The sequence below is a fragment of the Apium graveolens genome, chromosome 10 (genome assembly GCF_009905375.1).
Source record: "Apium graveolens cultivar Ventura chromosome 10, ASM990537v1, whole genome shotgun sequence".
Classification (NCBI taxonomy): Eukaryota; Viridiplantae; Streptophyta; class Magnoliopsida; order Apiales; family Apiaceae; genus Apium; species Apium graveolens.
Genome location: NC_133656.1, coordinates 102,835,414 through 102,848,486, shown reverse-complemented (window position 1 = coordinate 102,848,486; position 13,073 = coordinate 102,835,414).

The window sequence follows — 13,073 nt, the reverse complement described above, 5'->3', positions numbered from 1 at the left end:
TAATTATTATAATTAGGGGATAAAAACACCCTTAATTTATTTTAGGATATTAATTTCTGTAATAATATAAATAGTTGATCAGAAATTATTTTATTCATTTTAGTTTATTAAATTTTAGAAAATAGAATTATTCAAGAATAAACTTTGGGGGTGAAATCCTTTTCTTCAACTTCAATCACAGTTTTTGATCGATCTAGCAAACCATATCAAACGCTCTGCATATCTGTAAGTCATATGTCATAGCCTATTTGTATATTCGAGGATTCAACTCAACTCAAATAAGAATGTAATAAGTAAATAGTGGATCGACCGTCAGAGAGATCTCGCAAAGTAATATCTGTCAAAGGATTCAGAAACAAGGTTCATCTACAGACTTGAGGAGGTAATTCACTGGAAGAAGTTCAAGAAGTTGATCATGCCTCAGTGATATAAATCAAGATCGTGGATTTAATCAAGTGACAGAGATCTCGTCAGAGTATCATTAATTACAAGGATTTAATCTGAAGAAAATCAAAGCGTCAAAGTCAAGACATGAAGAAACGTCACGGAAGTTAGTCACTCATGAACCAGACAGTACATCGAGTGTCAACGTTGAAGTGGTGGAATTGATTCATAATTCTCAGTGATTTTCAGAAGATATTCAGAAGAATGGATGCTGCTCAGGGTTAGTATTAATTCTCTATTAATTAATTAAGTCATATAATTTAATTAAGAAAATAAATTATATCTGCAAAGATTAATTTATTGATTAATTAAATTAATTGATTAATTAATTCAGAATTAATTTTAGGAATTTTCAGAAGTTTAATTGGATTAAATTCAGTCTTAAATCAGCAAGACAATTGAAAATGAACTAGCATGACAATCTGGATTGTCATACCGATTGTCATGCCAAGTCATTTCAATTGTCATACTAAAAGTTACACTAGGAAGGAGATTGTCTTGCTAGTTCAACTGATTGTCATACCGATAGTCATTGTAGTTCAATCAGATTGTCTTGCTAGTACAATTGAAAGTCCTACTGAAAGTCTTGTTGAGCCAAAGAGATTGTCCTACCGATTGTCATTGCAGTTCAAGTAATTTTGTTGGATTGCATACAAAAAGAAAAAGGAGCAGAAGACATTCACTGACTGAAAAAAATACAAGAACACAGCAGCCGCCTTAGAAATATTTCATTATTCTCTGCTGAAATTCAAAGATCAATTTCTAGATTGCAAAGTTAAATCCAATCAACTAGAAATCTTTATCTTGTTCTTGTGTAACAATCTAGCGGATCAAAATCCCTAGAACTTAATCTCAAATCGCGTTTAGCATTTGATTCTAATTATTGCAAAAATAGAAAAAGTTCATGTCGAATTTATTCTAGATTTGTGATAATTGATTTGAGATTAATACCTTGTAATCGATACAGTTGTTGTAACACCTTTCAAGTTTAATAATATTTTTATTTAACTTGAATTTTGTTTCACATTTTTTATTCCGCATTTATTCGATTATTTGGTACTGTTTGTATTCAACCCCCCCCTTCTACAAACAAATTGGGACCTAACAATTGGTATCAGAGCCTTCTGATTAACGAACAAATCAAGATCCTAGACTTTTGTGATTTTTCAACTCCTTGAATTTTTATTTATTCAAAAATTCATAATGACTTCACATAAAGTTGGAACCGTTAAAATTCCACAATTTGATAAAGAGAATTATATCATGTGGAAGAAGAAGATGCTATTATTTTTACAAGTTGCAAATCCCAAATATTCAAACTTGTTAAAGAAGGGTATAAAAACTCCGATGGTTATTGAACCGGAGGTAATAATAGATGGTGTGGTGACTACTGAAGCTAGAACCTATCCAAAAGAGCCTGAAGATTTTACTCATGCTGAGAAGGAAGAAGCCTCATTGGATGCCAGCCTTCAATTAATATTAATTGATTCCCTTGATCCCTTGATGAACAGACATGTGATGAACTGTAAAAATTCCAAACACATGTGGGAAACTATTGAGGTGATTAATGAAGGCACAGAGGAAGTTAGGGAGAACAAGTTGGAAATCCTAACCTCTGAATATGAACATTTCAAATCAAATCCAGGAAAAGGAATTACTGAAGTGTTTGAGAGGTACAATGCGTTGATCAACAACCTGAACATCAATGGAAAGTATTATTCAATCAGGGAGGTCAACAAAAAGTTCCTTTTAACACTGCCAGCTCATCTTGAACATAGAATCACTGCCATTAGAGAAGCTAGAGATCTGAGTGAGATTTCTTTGGACAGGCTCTATGGAGTGTTAAAAACCTATGAGTTGGAGCAGATTCAACAGAAGGAAGTCTACGGGAAGGATAGAATGGTCAGCACATCTACTGCACTTGTAGCTGAAGGTCAACAACAACAACAATCTCAACAGTTAGAAAGAATGGTACAGTTTTCCAAGGGTGAGGAAAATGAGTTAGTAGCAGAATATGATCCTCCTACTACAAATCAATCAAGTGATGATTTTTATTCCTTGGAAGAGCTGGAGCAATTGGAAGATGAATCAATGGCCCAAATTGTCAAGAGATTCTCCCATGTCAGATTCAGGAGGAATCCCAAGCTTAAGTACAAGTCCAACTACAACAAATTCCAGAAAGGTGGATCTTCATCCTCTAACACCAGCAGTGGTGGGTACAAAACAGGGATGGTTGATCGAAGCACCATCAGATGCTATAACTGCAATGAGTTGGGACACTTTACCACAGAATGTAGGAAGCCAAAGCAAGTAAGAAAGAACTCTGAAATGGCATATCTGGCAAAGGGAAGAAGCTGGGATGATACTGACAGTGAAGATGAAGATGAAGGAAATCTTGCTCTTATGGCTATTGATGGAAAAGCTTCATCGTCAAGAATAGAGGTAAAACTTTCTGATGCTGAAATGGTTTATCATCTAAGAGGTAACTTAGAATGTGCACGTCGTGATAATGAACTGTTAAGTTTAAAGATCACAGACCTTGAGAAAGAGGTCAATGAATTAAGACTTGTGCATATTAATCAAGACAAATTAAAAGAACAGGTATCTTTTCTAGAGAATAGAGTTGACTGTTATAGAAAACTCGAAACTATTCTCAAAGACAAGATCACCGGTCTTGAGACTAAGGTTAGAGCCTACTTCAATTCTTGTTCGAAGGCTAAAGAGTTCTACAGTAAGCAAGCTGTTAATCAAACATCTGGAATAGGATATGATTACAATGCTGCTATTGGAGAATTAGGCATAAACTCCCCTCCTCATGTCTGTGCTAAAGGGAGGGAAGTACCACATGTGCTTAAGGGTGTTGATGAACCCCTCTATAAAGCATCAATTGTTGAACCATTTGATGCGACCTCTTCTGTTATTCAAGAAGAAATACGTGCTGAAGATCTTGCTAATGAGAAGGTTGTTTCCAAGTCAAGTGTGTCGAAAGTTCCAGTCAAAGTTGTGAAAGCAACTGAGACTAACTCAGACACACATGAGTTGGTTAACAAAAATGCCATATCTACCATGCATAAATTGCCTGCTGTTAATCACTCTCATAAAGCATGTGGTGTTTCTAATTGTATGTCTTGTGCTTTTAATATGATGTATGCTTATTTTAATGGTAAGCATGTGTCTAATGATAAGACTACTCCTCGTCAGCATGTGAATAACAAGAAGCATGATAGGTCTAAGACTGCCAGTCCTTCTAAGGCTAGAAAGGAGACATTTGTGCCTAAGCTTAAACAGAAATTTGTTAAGGCTATTTACAAGGTCAAATGTTCAGTCATTGAGAAAGTTGAGACAATTAAAATTAAAAATGTTGTTTTGCCTGACAAAGGACAGTTCTACAAGTATGCCGGGCCCAACCAAGTTTGGGTTCCGAAGAAGGTCTAATCCATTTGTAGTGCAGGGCATTAAACAGGTGTAACCGGTAGTGTGGATTCTTGACAGTGGATCATCAAGACATATGACCGGAGATAGAGCCCTGCTATCAAATGTGGATTGAGAAAGCCGGCCCCCTGGTTACCTTTGGAGATAACAGCAAAGGTTTATCTGAGGGATATGGCTGTTTGCAAGCTGGATATGTTATCAGTGAAATTTTGTATAGTGTGCTAGGTTATTATCAGGAAGCAGTATCTAACATATAGCACCAGTGACGAGACTTGAGAATATTACGACATATCAAGCACTTGCTGCACATTACACTTGGAATTGTACTCTAGTAAGATGTGTACAAGTGTACTCCTGGTTGGTAAGTCAAAAGAGGAAGTCAGTGCACCACAGTTCATGAACTTTGCAGTTGCAGATCTATTGGACTATGCAATCTCTTCTTCACAATCTCACTTCAGGTTGGTATGAACTAGTATACTGCTCAAGCAATCGTCAAGGACATGGTATGGCACTCTAACTGCAGTTACAATTTTATATGAATAAGTAGAGTCGTCATATTTATAACTATCTTATCACTAAGCACAATCATATTGTTTTATATGTGCAGTGGTATATTAATTATGCAACATAACAATTAGTATCTAAAGTACTTGACAAGTATCGGTCAATGATATCTTGTTAACATTATGTTGCAGATATTCGTAAGCTTTTGACATGAATGAGAATTACTTAGACTTTACCCTAAGTGATCAATGTTTTATCAAAAACTCATTCATATTGAAAAACAAAATCAAACTTCTTTCTACATTAGTGATTTCTTATTTCGTGTAAAATCTTTTGAAATCACTATTTTAAATCATTTTCTCTCTATCACCATATGTTCTGTGTTACAGGTTCAGTCTCCAATGACTTTCTTTCATTGACAGTCATGAGGTTGAAAACCCACAACGTCTATCCCAGACTGTAAAGACAAACACAAAAACAGAACCAACCAACACTCTCTTACCACTAAATGTAGTATGAATGAGCGTGAGGGAGATAGTGCCTAGTGCACCACATAAGGAAGGTTCTGTAGTCAACCCAGTAGCTCTGTCTCATACATAGATGAGTAGTATTTAAACCGAGACAACTGCTAACCCCCATACATCTTCTCAAAAAGATGTAATGGCTAAAAAGGCACAAAAACAGTTACTAGATTCATTCTCTCAACAGGGTGCGTCTATTGAAATTTTGCCTGTCGGCCAAGGTATCTGATGTAGTGTCACCACTTCAAACATAATCAATTCTTGATGCACAAGGAGAGGTTACACACACAAAGGATGAGTTGACGGAAATAAGAGTTTCGACCATTTTAAGGTCAGATTCGATTGTTCAAGGTTCGTTAGTGGACCAATTGCCTTTACAGGTGTTAGGAGAGGATACTGATCCAAAAGCCATATGTCAGTGGTCAGTGCCTACCTCCCCAGGCTTAAATCCCCTGGATGCATCTGCGGATAGTGGATCTGACATAGGCGCAGATCGGCAACTTGTTGACAATGATTAAGATATTACCTGATGAGTCACAAGGAAATGTCTTCACAGATATTAGAAGGGAACCTTGATCTTTATGCTAAATTCTTTGGATCATTGTTTACCTTCCCAGAATTCAAATTTGGAACCCTAAAAGGGAAACTAGCAACTTGTAGATTATGACTCAGATTTATCTGACGAGTTTAACAAGGATGGGGATTTGTGAACTCCCATTGCACCACCTGTGACCTCCTTTAAGGATGGCTAAGGTGATTTTCCTTGCAGGTACAGCTGGATTATGGAGCTATGAGAGAAGAGTGATACACTTGTGAGAATGAGTGTAAACACGAGTGGAGAGAAGAGTGAAACACATGTGAGGTACACTAAACAGAATCACACACTCACAGTGAGGTAGAAAGAGAAACTACTTGTTATTTCTTTTCCAACCAAGTGAAATATGAGAACTCCTTCAGACGACGGCATACATTCCTTCTTTAAGGGGGAGATAAAAGCTTAAGTAATAGTTTGGAGGATTCCTCAACTAAGGGGGAGAAATAGCAGGGAGGAAGAAAAAGATCCTAAAAATGTACACTACACCACACCATTGTTGTTTGTAACTACGGATCCTATTGTACGGGAGAGGTGGTAAACACAAGGTGATTTCCTAGTAAGAGAAGAAGCTGTTAGGGGAGTACCATTGGTTTTTATCTGCGGATCCTATTGTACGGGAGAGGTGGTAAAACGAAGGTGATCTTCTTTAATCAGTTGATTCTCATAGGGGGAGAAGCAAGAGATATGGGCTTCTCAACAGGAAATGTGGTTGTACATGTGAAGATGGAACTACTTGAAGATATGTTCAGTCTAGAGGAACATCTACTTGGAATCTGGAAAATGTTAAATCTCATCCAGAACTTTTCTGCTATTTACTTTGCATGTATGTTTATATCTTTTTCTTATTTGTTAGTTGAGTTATCCTCTAGGTATTTGTGTGTTATTGTCTAACAAACAAATAGGGGGAGATTGTAAGTCATATGTCATAGCCTATTTGTATATTCGAGGATTCAACTCAACTCAAATAAGAATGTAATAAGTAAATAGTGGATCGACCGTCAGAGAGATCTCGCAAAGTAATATCTGTCAAAGGATTCAGAAACAAGGTTCATCTACATACTTGAGGAGGTAATTCACTGGAAGAAGTTCAAGAAGTTGATCATGCCTCAGTGATATAAATCAAGATCGTGGATTTAATCAAGTGACAGAGATCTCGTCAGAGTATCATTAATTACAAGGATTTAATCTGAAGAAAATCAAAGCGTCAAAGTCAAGACATGAAGAAACGTCACGGAAGTTAGTCACTCATGAACCAGACAGTACATCGAGTGTCAACGTTGAAGTGGTGGAATTGATTCATAATTCTCAGTGATTTTCAGAAGATATTCAGAAGAATGGATGCTGCTCAGGGTTAGTATTAATTCTCTATTAATTAATTAAGTCATATAATTTAATTAAGAAAATAAATTATATCTGCAAAGATTAATTTATTGATTAATTAAATTAATTGATTAATTAATTCAGAATTAATTTTAGGAATTTTCAGAAGTTTAATTGGATTAAATTCAGTCTTAAATCAGCAAGACAATTGAAAATGAACTAGCATGACAATCTGGATTGTCATACCGATTGTCATGCCAAGTCATTTCAATTGTCATACTGAAAGTAACACTAGGAAGGAGATTGTCTTGCTAGTTCAACTGATTGTCATACCGATAGTCATTGTAGTTCAATCAGATTGTCTTGCTAGTACAATTGAAAGTCCTACTGAAAGTCTTGCTGAGCCAAAGAGATTGTCCTACCGATTGTCATTGCAGTTCAAGTAATTTTGTTGGATTGCATACAAAAAGAAAAAGGAGCAGAAGACATTCACTGACTGAAAAAAAATACAAGAACACAGCAGCCGCCTTAGAAATATTTCATTGTTCTCTGCTGAAATTCAAAGATCAATTTCTAGATTGCAAAGTTAAATCCAATCAACTAGAAATCTTTATCTTGTTCTTGTGTAACAATCTAGCGGATCAAAATCCCTAGAACTTAATCTCAAATCGCGTTTAGCATTTGATTCTAATTATTGCAAAAATAGAAAAAGTTCATGTCGAATTTATTCTAGATTTGTGATAATTGATTTGAGATTAATACCTTGTAATCGATACAGTTGTTGTAACACCTTTCAAGTTTAATAATATTTTTATTTAACTTGAATTTTGTTTCACATTTTTTTATTCCGTATTTATTCGATTATTTGGTACTGTTTGTATTCAACCCCCCCTTCTACAAACAAATTGGGACCTAACAATATCAATTTGATCCTCGTTTCAAGCCCTTTCTAACCATACCAGTTTCAATATCTGAGGTACAGTAAATTGAAAAATCGATTTTTATGCTTTTGTTCTTGAAATCGTTTTTGGAGTTTTGCTGATTTTTGATTGATTTTGATGCTACCAGTAGCTTTAGAATGATATTTAGGATCGATTTACATATTTGGTTGCATCGTTTTAATCCAGAATTGTTGAACCCGAGTTTTGTGAGTTTTGAGTTTTTTTATTCGAATTTCTGATTAATCCGGATGTTCTTGATGATTTTCAATGATGGGGATAGTTTGTAATTACTCTAGGATTTATTTTTGTAAGTAAATATTGATTTTTGGTTGAGGATTTGGTGAGCTCGAATTCTCGCCGGTTTCTTGGCCGGAGAAGAGCTTGAACTCGTCGGAGAAGACGAAGTAGAGATGGGTTCTTGTTGTTGTTGTGCGTTCTGGGTTGCTGGGCTTCAGTTGTACTGATTCGAGGGGAGAAACGAAGAGAACGTGTGCTAAATGGGTGGGGTTTAAGTCGCCGGAAACTTCCGCTGTGGCCGGAAGTTGTGGCCGGAATCTGGGCTCACAAGAACTCTGGTGGATGTTCTTGATGACCCAGAAACCCGATCCGTTTGTTTTTATTAAAAACTTGGGTTCAATCTTTATAAACCATAACCCCTTTCCCTAATCTGTTTCCCAGTTTTTTTTTTATTTTAAAAATATTTCAAAAATCCTTTTTTCTATTTTCAAAAATCATTTTATTTATTTCTAAAAATCATTTAATAATTATTTTAAATACTAAAAATTATTTTCTTTTATTAATTTCAAAATTCAATTTGGTTTAATTATTTAGAATTTATTTTAGTTAATTATTTATGAATTTAATTAATTGATTAATTCATTTAATTAATTAATTTTATTTATAAATAGTTAAATAAATATAAATTATTTATAATTAATTCAAATAATTTCTAAAAATTATTTTTAAGCTTTTAAAAATTATATTTTGGTATTAAAAAAATCAATTAATATTATTATTAATTGATATATTTCCATTTATTTCTTATTTTATTCATAATAAATAAACCGTTCGTCCGTTTAATACGAAATGAACGCGTATAGACTCAGAAAAATATTACGCTTTCAATAAAAATATTTTTAAGTCCTAATTTCTTTTGTATTGCAATGTCATTTGATTTGTGTATTAGTCTAAGTCAGTATTTAATCGATAAACACCGTTATTAACCCAATTTCAGTTCTGAGCATTCTAAAACCTATATGTTGACTATCTGATCTATATGTTATGGAATATGTGATTATGTGTTAACCGAATACCATGATTACGTGCTAAATGATACGCATGCTATTGGTTTATAGTTTTAAATGCCATGATTAGTTATAAACGATCGGGTAGATGTCAAGACGTATAGTTGCGTCGATTGAGTTTGGTCCTGTCAATTAAGATAGTCTTTTTTATTTATAGAATCGAGTAGCAAGGAGTGCAGTCAAGTGATAGACGGGGATAGTAACCAGCAGCTATAAGCAGAGTTATCGAGCATATCAGGCAAGTACCCCTAACTTCACTTATCGTTCAAGTGACGTTTATTTCGAATTATATAATGCAAGTATTACTATCATCACTTATTGTTCAAGTGATACTATTAAGATTTTTATTCTGCAAATATCTATATCTTCACTTATCATTCAAGTGATGATTATTCTGACTCTATTATTCAGTTTCTATACTATTTTAAGTTCAGAATAATTAAACGTTTCTACATTTCGCTACAAAGTAGTGTATACAACAAAACTTTGATTTAAGATTAGAAAATAACTAATTATTCTAGTTATTTCACCATCGGTAGTTGAGATAACTCGGGACCATGAGAAGTGGGGAGTTATATGGTTAAGGATGTCATTTGATTCGACTCCTTTGATTGAAAATTGTTTTTTATGGATTGGATGGTAGCGTAAGAGGCCGCGGCGACGGTCCAGTGTGAGCCATGTATTATACTTGATTATAATGCCTCGCTAGGCCAATATGTGCCTTGGGTGCCCCGTTTGTTAAGTTGGATATGCTTCGGCATACCGGTGTTGCTCTACGGCTGATCACCGGCGGCAACATACCGTCGTTCGAGGATTCTAATCCAAAACAAAATGATTTATAAAAGTATTATTTATTATCAAAACGTATATCAGTTTTTGATACTGTTCAGGTATTGTTGTTTGGTTTTGCTCCTCAGATATATTGTTGTTTTTGTTCTAAATCATAAGCTATATACTGTTTGCTTAGCATTTCTTTCGCTCATGCTTGTTTATTATTCTGATTCTTTCAGCTAGGCCAGAGCAGGCCTGAGTTCCAGGTTTGATCAGAAGTTGAGTGCTTGTGAATAGTGTGGTGTGTTTTCCAGATAGACTGTTTTGGGATGCTTGAATAGTCTAGAGCTTTGTAACAAAATCTGAATAAGTTATAAAACTAATTAGACTTATGGATTGTAATAACAGTTGGTTGGTATTAGTGTCTGTTTCATACTATAACCTGTGATCGATCTAGTTGCATGCAAGGGGTCATATTAATTATATTTTTTGTTGGAAAAGTTGGTCAAATTGTATTTGGATGAGATTGTGATGCGTCACGGAGTTCCTGTATCTATCGTGTCTGATAGAGATCCAAGGTTTAACTCAAGATTTTGGAGACAATTCCATGATCATTTGGGAACTAAGCTGAAAATGAGTATGGCATATCATCCGCAGACGGACGAACAAAGTGAAAGGACAATTCAGACAATTGAAGATATGTTGCGAACCTGCGCAATAGATTTCAAAGGAAATTGGGACGATCATTTGCCGTTAATTGAGTTTTCCTACAACAACAGTTATCACGCGAGTATTGGCATGCCGCCTTATGAAGCGTTGTATGGAAGAAAATGTAGGTCCCCTACATATTGGGACGAGGTTGGCGAGCGCAAATTAATTGGCCCAGAGCTAGTTTAACAAACGAAGGAAAAGGTAGAAATGATACAAAAAAGGTTAGTTGCAGCTCAAGATCGACAAACGAAGTATGCAAATCGAGAACGAAAAGATGTGCAATTCGAATCTAGAGATTAAGTCTTGTTAAAGATATCTCCCTGGAATGGTTTAACCCGATTCGGAAAGAAAGGGAAGTTGAGTCCTAGGTATATTGGACCATTCGAAGTATTGCGACAAGTTGGAAAAGTGGCATATGAATTGGCGCTACCTCCGCAAATGCAACATCTACACAATGTATTCCATGTATCTCTTTTGAAGAAGTATAATGCTGATGCGAGCCATGTGATCGAATTGGAACCAGTGAAAATTCAACCGGATTTGTCTTATGTGGAACAACCAGTTCGAATCTTAGACTGAAAGGAGAGGACACTTAGAAATAAAGTTATACCTCTAGTCAGAGTGTTGTGGAGAAATCCATTAGTAGAAGAATCAACTTGGGAATTAGAAAGTGAAATAAAAGAAAAGTATCCCCGTCTATTTGCTTAGACTAGATTCTGGGGACAAGATCTTTTTAAGGAGGGTAGATTGTGACGACTGAGAAGTTTATGACGTAATTAAGTCAATAAAGTATGATTTATGTGATGTGATTATAAAATATGTGATTAAGAGGTGATTTATTTGTATTTATTGTATATTAGTATCGAGGAGCGTAAAAAGAAGCGTTCCAATTTAAGGAGTCAGCTTAGGAGTTAAACTGTGTTGTCGGGCCGTCAGGTAGAATGGAACCCGTCTTAAAAAGGGATTAAAGTCAAAAAAAAATGTGTGAAATATGTATGATTATGTGAAATGAATGTTTAAATAAAGTATTGCATCCTAGTGATGTGTCGGTCGTTAATGATAATAAGAAGCGTAATTGAAACGTTGAGCATCGGGCCGTCAGGCAGAACGTGACCCGGAACTCGTAAAAAGGAATAATATTAAAGAAGGACAATTTCTATGATCAGACATGAGTTGTGATGTATCCATATGTGTGCTTGCTTGTCTATATGCATGATTGCGTGATATGTTGATATTTTTATAGACTTAAGGGAATTATTTGATTTAAATAAAGTTTATTTAACCTTCGCGCATTTTTATAAAATTATCTGTGTAAGATAAAGGCATGAGATTTGTTCTGTTATCTTCATAATAGTCTTAGAGACTTTCTAAAAATGATGGATGGATTTATTTGGTGATCGTTGCATTATAAATTGATTTTTCTGTAATAAAATGCTATTATTAGCACAAACTTGTGAAAATCATATAAAATCAACTATTCGCTCAAAAGTTTATTATGAGTAATGGTTGGAAAGCTAATTTCGAGATCTACGTCTTAAAATTATCATTCGCAATAATTTTTGACTTTCCGAGAGGGGTATATTCAATATTCAATTTCTATCTTATTTGAGTAAAAATAAAGGATTAATCAAACAAAAAGGGATTTAGTAAATTACTAAATTACCATTGGCCCCAATACAAATATAAACTCACTCCTCCCCCCCTCTTCCTCACTTTCTTTCTTCCTCTCTCTCTCGAATAGACTCTCTCAGCTCTCTCCCCATCTATCTTCTCTCTCTTGCATGCAACACCAAACACTCACCCAAATTCAAAGGTCTTACCATCCATAGCTTTTATTTTCGATATACTACTAAAACACCACTTCCATGTAAGTGTTTATTGTTCCATCTCTATGGTTGTGTTCAAGGAAATACGATTTCTTGATATATGATCATAAGAGAAGATTCAAGAGATTTTGTGGTTTAAAACTCAAGAGGAGACCTGTTATGGGCACTCTTAAGTTCGACCACCACCGACCATGATCCAAGGAGAGCCGGTGGAATTTTAAGAAAATGATGTGTTAATGTGATTTTTGAGTTTTATGCCCTTTAAAAATTATATGTAGCCTTTGCATATTTTGGTTTCTTGAAAAGTTTAAAAAAGGGTTTTGTACTTCCTTTGAAATTTAAGTGTGTGATTGATAAATGAAGTGCTATGATTGTTTTTAAAAAGAATTTGGATTTGTGTAATTGCTTTGATGCTTAAGAGATCGAGTTTAAGGGTTGCATGTTGGGGATTTTGGTTCGGCTTTGTACTAATAAAAAAAAGGAATTAGATTTGGTGACTTGATCTTAGTGTAAACTAAGTTTAATTAGTGTAAAATGTGATTGCATGTTGATTTAAAAGAAGAACTAGTGAATGCATGCATGTTTAATTGGATGATTTGATTAAGGTTTGAGCCACTAAGTGATGCTTTGTTTTGTGATTCAAAAATTGTGATGAAAATGAGTTGAAAGACTAAGTTAAGGTTTAAAACAAATTGAAAATGTAA